This window comes from Biomphalaria glabrata, chromosome 6 (genome assembly GCF_947242115.1).
Source record: "Biomphalaria glabrata chromosome 6, xgBioGlab47.1, whole genome shotgun sequence".
NCBI lineage: Eukaryota > Metazoa > Mollusca > Gastropoda > Planorbidae > Biomphalaria > Biomphalaria glabrata.
The window spans coordinates 35,786,102-35,803,538 of NC_074716.1; positions in this window are offsets into that span (position 1 = coordinate 35,786,102).

Genomic DNA, 17,437 nt, shown 5'->3' on the forward strand with positions numbered 1-17,437 from the left:
CGTTTCAGGGAATAATGTACTAGAAATGTATACACGTGAATAAAGATTCGTGTTCAAAATTTCGAAAATTCTCAACATAATTCATGCTATATGAAATGTATAGTAATGTCAGCACTTGGCTGTTACAATGTCAACCTATAGATAAGCATAGACTAACATAGAATGTAACATTCACATGTTCAAGAGTAATGCGAATAGCACTAAACTTACACGCACACCTAGAACTAGGATTAGCAGTATCTTCACCAAGCAACACATGGCACCACTAAGTCTTCTCATATGAGACATGAAACAGAATTTAATTTTGTCCTGTCTCTCAGAAGAACAACATAAGCAATGAATCAGGTCCTCAAGTACTAATGTAGGTAGTGACTCTATACTATTCAAACAATTGGTATATCTTGCTTGCTTTAATTTTATAATTAAGGAAAGCAATTATTGTCAAATTACTTTCTACAAAGCTGCTATCAACTCACCCTGTCCATGTCTGGTCAAATGTTTGTACACGTTATTTCTCTTACACCCATTCTCGGATCAAGCTGAAATGTTGAACAATTATTTTTTTTACCTGACAACTTTAACCAATTAGTTATAATGAACTGATGGTATTTAATTATTTTGTTTGGTATCTCGAACAAGGGAAAGAGATTGTACTCGACTTTGGCAGTTCTTTCCCCTATATATGCTTTGCTCTTTTTTTTTTTTTTAAAGTATTGTTTTTATTTTGCTTGTTTTTATTTTTAGTTGGCAGCATCTTTCCCTTGAACAACGTTCATTGTGTCATTGATTTCTTTGCCATTCTCTCACAATCTTTTTTCATTGTCTGAGGTTTTCATTAGGTTTTCAATATCTCGCCATTATTAGTGAATTGTATTGCTTAAAGAACATACATCTGACCTTGAAAAGAAAAATGTGTAAACAAAGCACGTGACTGTATATAGCACAAGTGACGTTCAACTCGGGTGTCCAAAAAGAAAGACCACGTGTGTTTCTGTTCCTGGGCCAAGGAACTATTTATACTAACTATGTACTCACGATTCCAACATCTCAAGTCAAAGTCCCGGTGCTTCCATTGGGACTTACTACACTTCCATGCATGCCACTGTGTAACACAAAGACCTGACAAAAGAATGTAACTACATGAAGAACAAAAACTAACCATAGACTTTTAACTTTCTAGATGATTGTAGACCCATATTTTAGATTTAAGTTACTTTTGTACTCATAATAAAACAAGAAAATGAAAATAATACTCTTTAAAAAAACAAAGCTTATAATAGTGTAACTGTATCAATTATTTTGGATCAATCATGTAATTACATTTTTAATATATCTAGACTAACAATACTAAATCTGCGATTAGAAATATTTTTACAAACTGTTTTTGTTTAGCGCATTTTCATGCTTTTAGCGTTCTCAGTGCGGGATAGGTTCCGACTCAGCGCAGCTGTCGAATGGTAATTAGTGCTTCTATACTGCCCACATCCCCAGTAGAACATAGTAATTTGTAGTGTAGTCTTGTCAGCGTATGCCCATCATGAAACCATCGCACCTTTGGTGGAAGCATTCGAGGAGCTTTATATGCCTTCAATAGAGCACTCAGGTCTCGGAGCCATACAAACGGGTGGTGAGAACGACTGCTTTATAAACATTGATTTTTTGTTGCTAGGTAAAGAACCTTATTCCAACATAATCTCAATCTGAGGTGACCAAAAGAAACTATATAATTTAGTAATATATATCTTTATAATAAGGTTTGTCTTCGAACCGAAGATTAATGAGGAAAGCAGTATTTCCCGTGGCTACGCAGCTTAAAAGTTTGATACTAACAATAGATAACTATAAAAAAACAAACTTCTATTTTCAAAAGCACATGGCTGGTACAGCCGTTAGCGTATCGGCTTGAGAAGGTTTGAGCTCTCGAGTTAGAATTTCATTCGAGCAACTTTTATTTTTATACATAAAATGCATTTAAAAATTTATCACGGCAATATTCACTCAAATACCTCTTTCTTCGGTCCCTCCCTTTTTACAAAGTGATAGGATAGGATAGGTTAAAAATCATCCATTCTCCTGTGACGATGTCATAACTGTGATTGAACAATGTCAAACTTTAACTGAGCTGAAGCCCCTTTTTTTTCGACAGCTGACCGGAGAACTGATTAAAGCAACTCAACCATTTGAAAGAATTAGTAAGGAATTCAAGGACCTCTTCATTTCTGTTTCAAGAAACATATCTTCTTATCATTATAGATACATTTTCTAGATTTCCATTTGCACTCGGGTGTCTGGATATGTCTTCCTATACAGTTGTTAAATGTCTCAATGAGATATTTGCCCTATTTGGATTTCCAGCGTACGCCACTCTGACAGGGGAACTTCTGCCCTGTCCAAAGCTCGCCTCCCAGGAATCCACCTACTGATTCTACTATGGCTGAAGAAACCACCAGCACCACGGAAGACATAGTCAGACCGTCGGAAACTCAAGCAGATGAAACTACACATAGATGCAATCTTAAAGGAGAACTTGTGATTCTTCAAATCTTAGGAACTGTTGGATTTCATTTCACGTCATTTACTATCTTCATTTGACTTTGTCCTTTGACTTTTACAAGTCTTTTGATCTACCCAATATCCTAATGTGATTCTACTAGTTTATTAATTTGAATCTCTACTATTGTTCTGCGGTTACGTGTTTAATTCTTTCATTATATAGCATGCTAGAAAGCACAAGTTGAATTGGGAAAAGGGGGGGGGGGAATGATGTCATGAAATTGTTTTACTGTATCGGTTGTCGTTCTTATGTTTACATGTGCTTGTAACTCGTCCGTAAGAATGTGTTCAAGTATGTTTGAAATGTGTATTGTGTGGTCATTCAGTGTATTAAAGCCATACTACACGGACATGGTTTTCGTATTTTATTGTGATCAGAATACCTTTTGTCACTAAATAGTTGGTTATAATGATATGTCCAGGGATTTAGTATATCCGCCTTGCTAGTTAGAGTGGAACCATTTTAGCGGCGCCGTAGTCTGGTAAGTTATGCCTGTATCTCTATCTCTTTCTCTCTCTCTCTCTCTCTCTCTTTCGCTCTCTGGAAACCCCATTTTGTTTATTTTAACCTGCGCATCGTAATTTCTTCGACATAAACTTTTAACTTGATTTGGAAAGACCCGCTTAATAATGCGCCCCCGACACATACACGCACTAGTATTTTGGGCCGTTAATTTAGTCCCGCTTTCACTTATCTACTATTCCCCCCCCCCCCCCCCAGGGGCCAGAAATAAAAAGCTAGTCCTCCTTTTTTTCCGAAGGTCTCAATTGCATTGCACATTCCAGTTCCCCTTTCTACATGTATTTTGGTATTGTGTTCTCAAAAAAAAAAAAGAGAACTATCAATTCGGTTTTATTTATTCAATTATTGTAATCGTTTATCTCACTCCTTTTCAAAATTGTGTCCCTTTTGAATATAACGAAATGCCAATAGATCTAGATGAAACTTTCTAATGCTATCACCTGTTTGTGACAGTGTTCCAAAGTTCCCAATCTTGCTCTCTTTCTCTCTCAATACGACTCTAGATCTCTAACGTATTCATGCTCTTAGCATTGTTGGTTGTATCGAATACGAAGTCGAAATGACGTAAGGCATATTGAAAATAAGTAAACTTGAGGGGAACAAAATGCTTTAAAAATACGTCTCTGTGATCTGGGTGCTCTATCGAAGTTATTTAAGGCTCCTCGCACTCTTCCATCCAAGGTGCCTTCGCTTCCTGATGGGCCTACGCTGGGAAGGTGAGTGAGTTGAAGAGTGAACAAGTCATTTAAAGCTACATATTACATATAAGTTTTGGCAAAGATCAGTTCCTCGTCTAGTTCTTGCTCTTTCACGTCCGTTTTGAACTGATTTTACTAGGAAAAGAAGATAATACGAATGTATTTTAAACTGTAACACAAACGAACTTATTGTAGATCTAGATCTACATTCTATAATCGACCAAAAATAGTCTTCTCTCAACTAACAGCCAACTAACAGCCATTTCAAATAAAAGTGACAATGTTTTAAAATTGACTTTCTAATTACTAGATCTACTTACAGGGCGGGATATTTGACTCGAAACAAATATTGCAAGCAACCCGCGAAAATTCAAGGCCATGGAGAGTCGGTGTTTATGGAATACCCATGGGAATCCCACGCGCGCCGCTTTGTTTTTCTCTTTAAAGTTTCCAAAATAACTTATTGTACGAATATCGTCTCCCCCCCCCCCCCCCAAGTTTTCAAAGGATAATGGAATCATTAGAATTTAAATACAATTTGGAGTAATTATTTTATTATTAAACCAAAAATTATTTAAAAAAAGGAATCTTGAAATAATGATTTGGCCGCACCTTACATTCGGCCGCCTGTGTGCAATGCACACATTGAGCACTAGGTAGCGGCGGCCCTGTCTCTATATGATGTCGAAGAGAGATTTTGTGGGTCTATTCTGAGCTTTATCTTTGAGTGTTCGAAAGTTTTTCAAATCTATATCTATTTTGTCATGGAGGCATTGCCTCAAATGATCTTCCAGCGTAATTGGTTTCATATCGTCATAAAAAGTCTCTTCTTGTTTGACAAGGAAGGAATGAACAATTTTAAATAATCAACGCTGTAGAGTCTATATTTCTTTTTGTTAAACATTAGTTACATGTAGACAAAATTAAGCTATTTAAATAAGTATTGAAATTTAATACAACATTTTTTCGTTTCAATAGCAGGATAAATATTTAAAAGATAAACTAAGGTACAAATCATATATTAGTGTATGAAAGAATTACATTAATAGGTTTTAAAAATTATTTTAAGCCACAACCTGTTTTTAAATGAAATCTATTTTCGTAGACCCCCGTACAGATCTCATAGACTCCCAATTTACTTCTTATCACTTTCGTAGACCCCTTGGAAGTCTTTGTAGACCCCTGGGGGTCTATAAAGACCACTTTGGGAATCACAGCTGTAGATCAAAGGTAAGTTAAATGTACGTGTTTTATCCTTTATGTCAATTGGACGAGTTAGTGATGAGAGATTGAGGGTTTCTAATATGTGTGTTTGTGTGCTTTCTTTCCCAGTACATAGTTATTCCATCTATTATATAATTATTTAGCTATCTGTAAACATGTTCACTTTGTAATAATGAGACAGTTCTATTCTACCAATAGACCTATTAGGCGTCACTCCAATAAGAGCTACTCTGTATCATAACAATCTGGTAGGAGGCACATCAAGCGTCTAGGAGAAGCTTTAGTTGTAATCATCTTTTTTTTCCAAAAACTAAAATGTAGAGTTTCAAATTCTGAATTCTAGGTGCCTACTAAAACTATTGCACAATTCGACTCAAAGACGAATGCTTTCAAAAGTTTGCAATGATTTATATTCTCATAGTTCACACGACACTCACAATTCTATTAAAAGAAGGGGAAAATCAATTCTATTTTTTGTTTGACAAATCCAACTGTTAACAAAAGAGCATCTAAGAAGAAAAGAATATTGAGCTAAGTTAGGTGTACCAAGAGCCAATATGTCCACGTCATTTCTTCACGTGCCAACCTAACAAACACACTCTCTCCCCTATTTTTGTAAGCACTCGCCTTCACCGTGCCAGATTTCCATTTACTTGACGACTACAACAGATCCTAAAAAAATACTTGCTATTTGATCGCGTCTCTTGAGTGCATTCATGTCGGAAGTGTGAGCCTTCGATTAGGGAGCATTTCATTTCAGTTGGAACTGGAGGGGTGGGGGGATGGCTGGTAGAGGACGCGCTCATGAAAAAGCCCTTAGAATTGGTGTCTTGGAGAAAGGTAAGCAACTCTTTCCAAACGATGTAATGTTCTAAGAGCTTCAAGTGCTAGATCACATTAGAAGAGAACATGATGTAAATAGAGATTCAGGTTAGGATCAAACTTTGCTTTTGAAACTAGTCAGCGCTGAAACGTAAACACAGCTGTGCTTCTTTCTCTCTTCCTATCTATCTATCTTCTACATTAATGTATAGGGTGACAAACAAACGTGATATTTTATATTTATTTGTATGGTGACACACAAACAGCTAATTTAAAGTTTTTAATAAAGAAGGAATATGAAAATAACAGTTAATTTTCAAGCTATATATTTCCTCTAGCCGAGTAGAGTACTCAATTAAAATTATATATATATTTACTGTTTCCTAACTATATAAAAAAAACACACAAATATATCTATTATAGCGATTTTTTAAAAATTATATACAATGATGAAACGAAGTTGTGACTAATAAAGAAAGAAATATCCTTCTGAGCTATTTTTACAAAGCTTATATCAACTCACTCTGTCTGTCTGTCTGTCCGGTAAAACGTTTGTATATGTACTGAAGTATGTGTAAGTAGAAGTTTGTGTAAAACTAAGACTTAGACAACTTTATTGATCCTAATGGAAATTTGTTGTGATTAGAAGGACTCTTTGCACACATAAAGACAACACAAAGGAAACATACACATAAATACAACAGACACAACTTAGTGTGTCTAAGTGTTTGAAAGTAGAAGTTTATATAGACTTGATTTTGTTTACAAACTTCTATCAACTCACTCTCTGTCTTTCTGGTCAAACTGTGTACACATTATGTCTCCGACATCCAATCTCGGTTCAAGCTGACATGTTTCGCAATTATTTCTTTTACCTTACTACACAACATTAAAAAATAATAATTTACCTATTAGTTAGTAACTATTGGTAATTAATTATTAGGTTTGGTATCTAGAACAAGGGAAAGAAATTGTACTTGACTGATGTTTGATATAAGTTGAATTATTTCCCTTTATATTTTGCAGAGAGAAAAGTTTAAACCTAACAATAGATAACTATAAAACCTTCTGTTTTCATGAGCACAGTGGTTAGTGTGTTGGCTTGAGGAGGCTTTAGCCCTCGAGTTCGTATTCAGGTCGTTCACCTTTTTTTTTATATAATAAATACATTTTTAAAAGTTATAATCCACATTCCCCATTCTCCCCTACCCTTTTCTAACTGGTCCAGACATGTGATAGGATCATAGCGTAGTGAGACATGTGATAGAATCATAGCGTAGTGAGACATGTGATAGGAATATAGCGTAGTGAGACATGTGATAGGATCATAGCGTAGTGAGACATGTGATAGGATCATAGCGTAGTGAGACATGTGATAAGATCATAGCGTAGTGAGAAAGTGAACTGCATGATATTGCGCTGAACAAAAACTTTTAGTAAAGATGGATCTAATCGCACACATTTATTATTGTTAGCCTATATCTATTACATCACTGATCCAAACTTATTGGAGACCACTACGCCTAAAATAAGCTTTGTTTTTTTTAAAGTATTTTTTATGTTTATCTTGTTTATGGCGCTAGTTACACTTACTGTGAACAAAGAAACAAATGAGTTTAAAATAGTACCGCTGCTGGTCTACCGTCTAAACAGTGCATGGCGCTAGTTGATGTACACTTACTGTGAAACAAATGAGTTTAAAATAGTACCGCTGCTGGTCTACCGTCTAAACAGTGCATGGCGCTAGTTGATGTACACTTACTGTGAAATAAATGAGTTTAAAATAGTACCTCTGGGGGTCTGCCGTCTAAACAGTACATGGCGCTAGTTGATGTACACTTACTGTGAAACAAATGAGTTTAAAATAGTACCTCTGGGGGTCTGCCGTCTAAACAGTACATGGCGCTAGTTGATGTACACTTACTGTGAAACAAATGAGTTTAAAATAGTACCGCTGGGGGTCTGCCGTCTAAACAGTGCATGGCACTAGTTGATGTACACTTACTGTGAACAAAATAACAAATGAGTTTAAAATAGTACCGCTGGGGGTCTACCGTCTAAACAGTACATGGCAATAGTTGATGTACACTTACTGTGAAACAAATGAGTTTAAAATAGTACCGCTGGGGGTCTACCGTCTAAACAGTACATGGCGCTAGTTGATGTACACTTACTGTGAAACAAATAAGTTTTAAAATAGTACCGCTGGGGGTCTGCCGTCTAAACAGTACATGGCACTAGTTGATGTACACTTACTGTGAAACAAATGAGTTTTAAAATAGTACCGCTGCTGGTCTACCGTCTAAACAGTACAATGGTCATGAACAAGAACAACATTTGAAATATTTGTTTAAAAGACAAAACTCAACGATCGGGCAAAGACTTCTGTTCTGAGAGTTGCTTATGTGTTCTGTTAGTTCTAAATGTATTTGTACATGGCCATTAAACAGAAAGTCTCTTCAATCCCCGTCAGTGTAGACAAATTGCAGCTCACGTCGTAACGTTTTACATTGCGCACCTTTGACGTACAACTATTGGCTTGAAAGAAAGTCTTTACAGTGTATTTTCTCAAAAGGTTACTTTCAGACATTTAATATTCCAATTAATATATTTATTATGGCTTTAGTAAGAAACATCAAGGGATGCAACATCTCCACGTTATAGGGTAAAGCATGCGCTTTGTAACAAAGTAAAATAGAGCATTTGTTCCTTAGAGACTTAAAAACATTGAGTTAGTATTCGAAAGAAGCGTTTCCGTGGAGAATCTCTGTTACGACGAACACCTTTTAGCTCACAAAAAAAAGATTACCTTTGGCGTATGCTCGCCCCCCCCCCCCCCCATTCGGGTAGAGATTGCGAATCCTTCAAAACCGGTTCTTATCAAGTGTTTAGGAGGTAAAAGGAACCTGCGTACGAAATTTCATACACATCCTAACGTCCGTTTAAGAGATCTCTTGATCAATCTGCCAATCAATTGTAGCTTAGAACTAATAGAGTAGATTGAATTGAGAAGACGACAAAAAATCAGCTTTTACCTCAAACTTGTGCGGTGCCCCAGCGGTCCAGCAAACCAAATGATAGGTGAAAGTGAATGTGAAGTTAAATGTGAACCTGGCCTAACTTAAGACTTATAATGAATATCTAATTATCTAATTGCTTTGTAAATGGTCAATCTCTAATTCATCAACAAAAAAAAACAACATTAGATCTAGTTTAGACTAAAATAGACTAGATTAAGATGTAGAATTTCAATTTCTAAACTTAAAGTGTAAAAAAAAGTGTAGATTTTCATTTCCAAACGTTTTGATCAATATTGTAATGTTTTAATATACTAAAACTAATCTAATATTTTTTATTTAATTTAAATTTACGACAAATGAATCTTTGAAACATTATTACTTTTGACCATCAAAATTAAATCACCCCTTGAATATTATTTGCGAATATACAGATCCGACAGGGATCCGACTTCGACGGGGGCCGCCTCTGAGTTTGTGTAACACAAACTCTCTTTGTAATCTTGTTGTTCAACATTTCAATTACAATTTAAACCTAAGGAAAGCAATGTGCAGTACTAGACACGTAAACATGTCTTTAGACATTGGGTTTCAGACCTAGAGGTGCAAAGTAGCTTTCTGAAAACCTCAATGAACACCTTAGTCCCGTTCCCAACACTACATTGATTTTGGTGTTCTGTCTTCTAAGTATAAGGAAATATCAATTTTGTTTTATTAAATGTAATCCTTTATTTGACTCCTTTGAAATATAATGAAATATGAAATGACAGTGCTACAATTTTTATGCTCTTTCTCTCTAAATGTAGATCTTTTTTTTAAATCTATTAATCTATTAGGATTATATATATATATATATATATATATATATATATATATATATATATATATATATATATATATATATATATATATATATATATATATATATATATATATATATATATATATATATATATATATATTGAGCTCGTCTAAAAGAAATAACGTAAGTTGTAATCAAACTAAGTAAGACCACAGACCTATATATATTCTACCTAGACTGGAAAAGAAAAACAAATTCCTATCCGATCGTTATGTACGTAACTCTTTTTCAAGCTGTACAAGACTTCCCATGACTCTTGGACAAGACTTCCCATGACTCTTGGACAAGACTTCCCATGACTCTTGGACAAGACTTCCCATGACTCTTGGACAAGACTTCCCCATGACTCTTGGACAAGACTTCCCATGACTCTTGGACAAGACTTCCCATGACTCTTGGACAAGACTTCCCATGACTCTTGGACAAGACTTCCCATGACTCTTGGACAAGACTTCCCCATGACTCTTGGACAAGACTTCCCATGACTCTTGGACAAGACTTCCCATGACTCTTGGACAAGACTTCCCATGACTCTTGGACAAGACTTCCCATGACTCTTGGACAAGACTTCCCATGACTCTTGGACATAACTTCCCATTACTCTTGTACAAGACTTCCCATGACTCTTGGACAAGACTTCCCATGACTCTTAGACAAGACTTCCCATGACTCTTGGACAAAATTCCCATGACTCTTAGACAAAATTACAATGACTCTTGGACAAAATTATCATGACTCTTGGACAAGACTTCCCATGACTCTTGGACAAGACTTCCCATGACTCTTGGACAAGACTTCCCATGACTCTTGGACAAGACATCCCATGACTCTTGGACAAGACTTCCCATGACTCTTGGACAAGACTTCCCATGACTCTTGGACAAGACTTCCCATGACTCTTGGACAAGACTTTCCATGACTCTTGGACAAGACTTCCCATGACTCTTGGACAAGACTTCCCATGACTCTTGGACAAGACTTCCCATGACTCTTGGACAAGACTTCACATGACTCTTGGACAAGACTTCACATGACTCTTGGACTATTGCTATTTTCTGTCTTAGAAAAGTAATGATCTTTCTGTTTCAAAGTTTAGAAATAATTTTAAATAAAATGGGTTATTAATCAAAGGACTATATATTCAGGCAAATCTATGATGTAAAGCCATTTTCTCTTAGTTTCCATTGAGATAATGTTTCGACAATCATAGATCTAAATAATTCAAGCCTGTTGATTTTAATCATGTTATGATTTTTGATTGTCCATTTAAATACATTGATTACCTAGAGTGACAGGTGGGGAAATGTGACGTGTGTTTGGCGCGTTTAATGTCTAGGGGATGATTATTTTTAAAGCTATCACACACCAACCTATCAGCATATGAATCGGGAGCAGGCACGCAACGAGACAAAGCAATGAAAGATAGATACAAAAGTTAAAAATGAAGGATATTTATTTACATAAATATACATATAAGAATGAAAAGGGGGAGGGTTTGCATCTATCTCTAAATAAGACTAGATTTAATCATCACTCTTGCACCTAATAAGAGAGTATGTCACTTTGTCCTCTGACTTAGCTGGTTGTCCTGTTGATGTCGCAGCTGGCTGTGTTCCTGGCTTGAGGTTCTGCAGCTGGAGATGGCGCTCTAGCGGATAGAGGGACGCCGGTGATATAGTTCTTGTGGAGTTTCAATCCCAAAATCTAATATCTGTAGTGGGCACAGTAGGGCGGGTGGCCGGCTACCGTGGGCACAAGTGTACTGCGGGCAGAGCGGATCTGCCTGGGCAGCGTAGTGAACAGGGTATGTCCAGTGAGTTGCAGAGGGTTGGCGTAGCTATGACATCTCGCACAGATCTGAATCTATAGGGACGTCGCACCTAATAGCTCGGCAGGTGGGCTGTCGAATAGGCGGGCAATGCCGATAGCGCCAAGTAATAGAGTTGAGTAGATCTCAGTAGGCAAAGGCAGTGCTGGATAGCACTAAGCACATACAGAGGCAGGTCAGTGAGCTAGTGCAGTGCTGAATAGCACTAAGCACAAAGATAGTAGGTGATTCTTGATATCAAACAAATAGGCAGATCTCAGTAGGAAAGTGCAGTGCTGAATAGCACTAAGCACATATGCAGGTAAATAGATCGTTGATCCAATAAATAGGCAGGTAAATAGGCAGACACCTGAGGGAGGCTGCGAATAAATAAAGACAAGTTAGGACATGTCTCTCATGCATCTTATCGATGCCCTCGACTGAGGTGCATTCGTCAGATTGGTAAAATTGCTTTAGAGCACAATGGGGAGATGATGACAAATGGGATTTGGAAAATAGATGGCTGATAGTAGCAATATAAAAAGGTACATAAAAGGGAAAGTAATAATATAAAATGTACATAAAAGGGGAAATAATAACCTCAAATAAATAACACAGGTGGATAGAGAAAGAGAGGGGGGGTGAATTGGGCGGTGGTCAGCGACCAAGACGGTTTGTTTACATATGACCGTGGGTCGAGAACAATGGAGCGCGCTTGAATGGAGAGGGTGTCCGTTCAAGCGGCGCAACTCTCGTTAGAGTGAAATGACTACAGGGGAGATAATTCAATCCAGGGGAGATAACTCATATCTCTTTTCTAGACGCAGTGTTAGTGCGCTAGTAAAGTTATCAAGGCGGTCAACCGAGATAAAGGAAATAAAATAAGATGTACAAATATATACATGGTTGCATCAACGATCAATTGAGCAACGTAGCATTAATAGATTAATGCAATACATAAATACATACATAGGACATGTTTATGTTTTCTACTTACGCCAGTGAGAAATACACAATGCACTAGTTAAATATAAATGAACTAAGCAAAATACACATGATAATATCCAGTGGAAATAGCACAAAAGTAATTAAGATGGAACTTGTGATTAAGTTCGGCTTACCACCAGGTATTCCTCTAGGAGAAAGAATGTATGAAGTAGTCCAGACTCGATAGCTCAACGACAATGAGAAATAAGAGGGTCTGATTTAATTTTGATCTACTTTATATAGGCCTGGAAAAGGCGGGCGGAAACAGGAAATGTCCTAGGCTAAGAATTATCTTACACGTGGGTGAAGTCCGACAAGAGTCGCACCTTGGAGTATCACGCGGTGTGTTGACCCGAGTAATCTCTTAGATCAAAGAGAGACTTAGGAGAAGGGGGGGGGGTGGAGTGACTTGCATTCCACACAAGGTGGCGTCCACTGCGGCTGTCAGACATCCTGCCGATAAGATCAAAGAGTCTGTGTGTATCTTTGCCCCGGTCAAGGGAAGATAAATCGAAAGACGTGACCTAGCTATCTCCAATGTGGTCAACTAAGTCTAGCCTGGAGAGGAAAAGGTGGTGCGGGTGAAGAATTTGGGGGTAGGATGGGGAAATAATTAAAATAAAATAAATAAATAATGAAAAATAATAATTAACGCTGTGATAAATTTGAGTGACTCTGACAGCGAGTTTTTGACTTGTCACACCTAGATCTTTATAATTCTATATATTCTATATATAATTATCTAAAAATTGCAAAATAATAATGTCTAGACGAGCGTGCTTTATTTTTGTTGTTCAATTACTCGGACTAAACATCATAATGATTATCAGCATTATATTTTACATAGGTTAGGTTAAAAAAAAAACTGATACAAGAAAAACATAAAAAATACTTTTTACAAATACAATACCCACTTTATACCACTTATAGAGCGATTTTTTTTCTCGTAAAAACTAATGAATGTTAGTTGTTTTTTTTTAATGGAACATGTTTCCCCCACCCTATTCCCCCCGAAAAAGAATCCTGGTGAAATCTACTAGACCTTGTAATAGTCCAATGTTAGGCTCTAGACTTAGAAGACAATGTCCAGGTTTTGCCCACCCTTTGCAGGCCAGAAGACTTTTGTTTTCACGAAGTTACGAGTTAAATAGAGGTATTGTCAACAAGAAAAACATTTTTTTAAAATAAAAATAACATTACCTTCTTTATAGAACTTATAAAGCGATTATTGTTTTCTTAAGAATTAATACTAATGAATACTAGATTTTAAAAAAAATGGGACATTTTTTACCCCGCCCCATTCCCCCCCCTCCCGGCCCTATAGAGCTGCTAGTGTTAGAATTCGATCCCAAAACTGTTTCTGAACATTAATTACTACAAGTCTAAAGGATAAAGCCTACATGTTGAAATACCTTAAGACGTCTAGTCCATTCAAGAGAAATAGTTCCTCGTTCCCTAGCCAAATTTAAAATTATTATTTTTTTACTTAAAAAATTAGAACTAGAGTTTTCCTAGTTTTGCAAACGATACACATCAACTGTTAAATATCAAGGAAAATCGTTAGAGCCATTTTCGAGATTCTTGTCCAGGTTTTTCTCCCCCGTTAGGTTTTTGTTTCACGATGTTTCGACTTGAAGAGATGGATTGTAAAAAGGTCGAAAGTTTTGTTTTTCTTGTTAATTTTTTTTTTTTTTTTTACATTTACCAATAAAAAAAAATGCACTGTGGCTATTTTCGGGAAATAACGAAAATGAAATAGAAAGGTTCAATAGAAAGGTTCAACAAAAATGTTTCGCAAATTTCTGCTCTTATAAATTTTGAATCTATCAAAACCAATTCTTAGCGAACAACTAGGAGGTTAATGAAGCTGTGTAGAGAATATTTGTTCATATATATTTTGTATATGATGCACAATGTAAGTAAAAATAGACTAAAAGTACCTTTTTTTTTCTATTAAAAGACGAAACTTTTTAACAAGTCGGGTAAACCCGTTTTCACAGTATGACCTGCAGTCCTTAGTTTGGGTATTACTGATCTACTGGATTGAATTTAGTTCTATGTCTTCTTGAAACTGTCAGGTTGAGTTGAGCTTTCGGCTCCTAGAACTCTAGGCCAACAAAAGCGAACAAGAGCTCCCTCTCGCCGGTCTGTCTGGCGGGGCTCAGAGTCGCGGCCTGAGGCCGTGTACACGGGACCACTTTCATTTTCCTTTTGTATACCAGGCTAACCGTGCGGGACACACCATTAATGTAACTGCCTCTTTAGGAAAGGCGCCTGCAATGTGACAAAGTTGTGGGAGCTCTTTTACAACCCCGCAAAGTGCAATAAGGATGCTCTCGCACCCCCTTAGGCACTCCCACAGGAGTCTTGTTTTGCTACCTTTTGGCCTAATCGTTTCCTCCTACGATCGTTACGTTGGAGAATGTTCCCTTCACATTTTTTATTTTGCAACGAAAATAATTACTAGAGTATGAAAATGTTCAGCAGACATATTCACATCCAATATGAATGACTGTGAAAACGTGTTTACCCGATTTGTCAAAAAATGTCGTTATTTAATAAAAATACAATTGGTACTTTTTGTCTTTTTTTAGAACCCTCCGATTGTGGAAGGGACATTAAACATTAAACATACACTAAGGCCATCACCAAAGGAACTTTTATGCCTCTTTTTATTAAGATTGGTCAAACGGTTTTGATTTTATTCGGTACATACATACATACGCCTTACTTTCTGCTTTATAAATTAGACGCCTAGTATATATATATATATATATATATACATATTTTTCCTTTTAAAGCTATGTGTCATTTATTCATCAAACTGAGGTAGTCCTGTTTTCTGTTAAAATATGTCACTTTTTAATTAATTAGAGGAATTAGAAATTTACATTTTATAAGCCTTCTTTGTTTCTTTATAATACTATTTGTATTTATTTGTAGCTCTTAAAACAAAATGTAAGAAGTTCCTAAAAAAGCTCCGAGTTTATCTACAACTTCTGCAGTTTCTTAGAAAATAAGATCTAAAACCATTAAGATTCTGACATATTGAACGCATGTTTTGGAATTATCCTTTTTCTTCCAGCGCTAACACACAATATTTCTTTTTTTTTTTTTTTTTTTTATATTTCAGAATAATTTCTTCAGTTCCGCGCAACTCGAGCTAAACGAGCCGTGTTATGAGGCAGGGCGGGCATAAGGGTGTCCGCTTTGGCAGGGCGGGTGGTGTCCGCTGTGTGTAAGGAGAGAGTCGGTTGGTGCCACCCGCCCATTTACGTGGGTGCCAACGAAAGCAGACGTCAAACTTATACATCTGCTACTTAGAGAGGTCTTTCTGTTGGTTCAATTCTGCTTTAGCTAGTTTCTAGTACAATTCTAGAGATATATGTGTGTTTTCAAGCAGCGTTTTTGTGTTCATTTTCTTGTGGCAAGTGAAATAATCAGGTGAACATATTCATGGACTTCCGTTCATGTTTAAACTTGATGAATAATTTATAATACTATATATGATTATATGTATATATATATATATATATATATATATATATATATATATATATATATATATATATATATATATATATATACATTAAGAATCAAGTTTATAATGAGATTCACGTTTTTAAATCATTTAATTTTTAAACCAATTAGATAAGAATTTATTTGAAGTTTTTTGTTCAATTCATTAAACTAACATTTACGCAATAAATGAGATTCTTAAGAGCGAGAGTCAATCTTCTTACTGACCCGTCATGTGACCGTTGTGTGGCCAGGCTGCTGAGCATCAAGCGGTAAGCAGTTCTGTAAGGATTACACGTGTCATCAAGCAGTCCTAGAGTTGAGTAACATCAATACATCTCGAGCCGTTTGTCAATACAATCATCGAGACAGGACGCAGACAGACTTTTTTCTTGCCTTTTAGTTCCACGTAGAGCAGTTTGCTTTAAACATCATTGTATTCGTACAGTCAATGAAAGGTTACTTCAACTGTAATTCACAGTCACAGTGCTCTGTTCAAGTGCACCGATTCATTAGTTCATTAGATTTCTCTAAAATAATACATGTCGATATAATTCATGCACTTATTTAAATTTGAAAAACTCTTTTGAGTTCACCAAACAACTTTATTTCTACATTCATTTCATAGAATTATATGTTCTGCACTATAGCAATGTGGGCTGTTGATAGATTAGTGATAACGTCGCAGTAATTTATGGACATCAACCTTGATGCTGAATTGGTTTGAGACTTACAGAAAATCTTTTCTATCCAGCTAACAACTTAATGCACTTCAGGTAGTTTAATCGTTTTGCGTCGTTCCATTGTCTTTCTAATGTCCTGTCCTTATTTGAAACACATTTTATCTTGAAATAATTATCCACCGGGAATCTTTTAAAGTTATCTTTACGTTTTCTACGCCTGTCCTCAACAAGGTCAGGGCTTCAACTATGTGTCCCGCGGCCTTTAGGACAGGTCTCCAGCTGCTGCCAGCTACGTCTTCTCTCTATTAGTGAGGGCCGTATGGCACCTGAGTCAATCGTTATAGTGCTTACAGGGGGCATCTCGGAAAAATAGAAATCTTGTTTAAGAAGTCACCCAATAAAATCAACTGAGTCCCAACGATCACCGTGAATGGATACCTCTCAACGTGGTAGACAAGTTCACATATATTAGAAGCGCGGTATCCAAGGACGCATGACTTGCAAGAGAAGTTTATAACCATCTTGCTAAGGCAAGTAGCGCTTTAAAAAAAAGGGATGATCCTATGGAGCACACTGTGGTAGAACAGTGACCTAGGCCAGAAGCTGTGTTGACTCATGACTGGGGCATGACGAGGAGATGCACTATTGTCAGATTGAATGGGATTTCATTACAGACATCTAATACAAGCAACATGGGGAAAGAGTAACAGAACAACACAACAAATACATTTGTACTTGAACA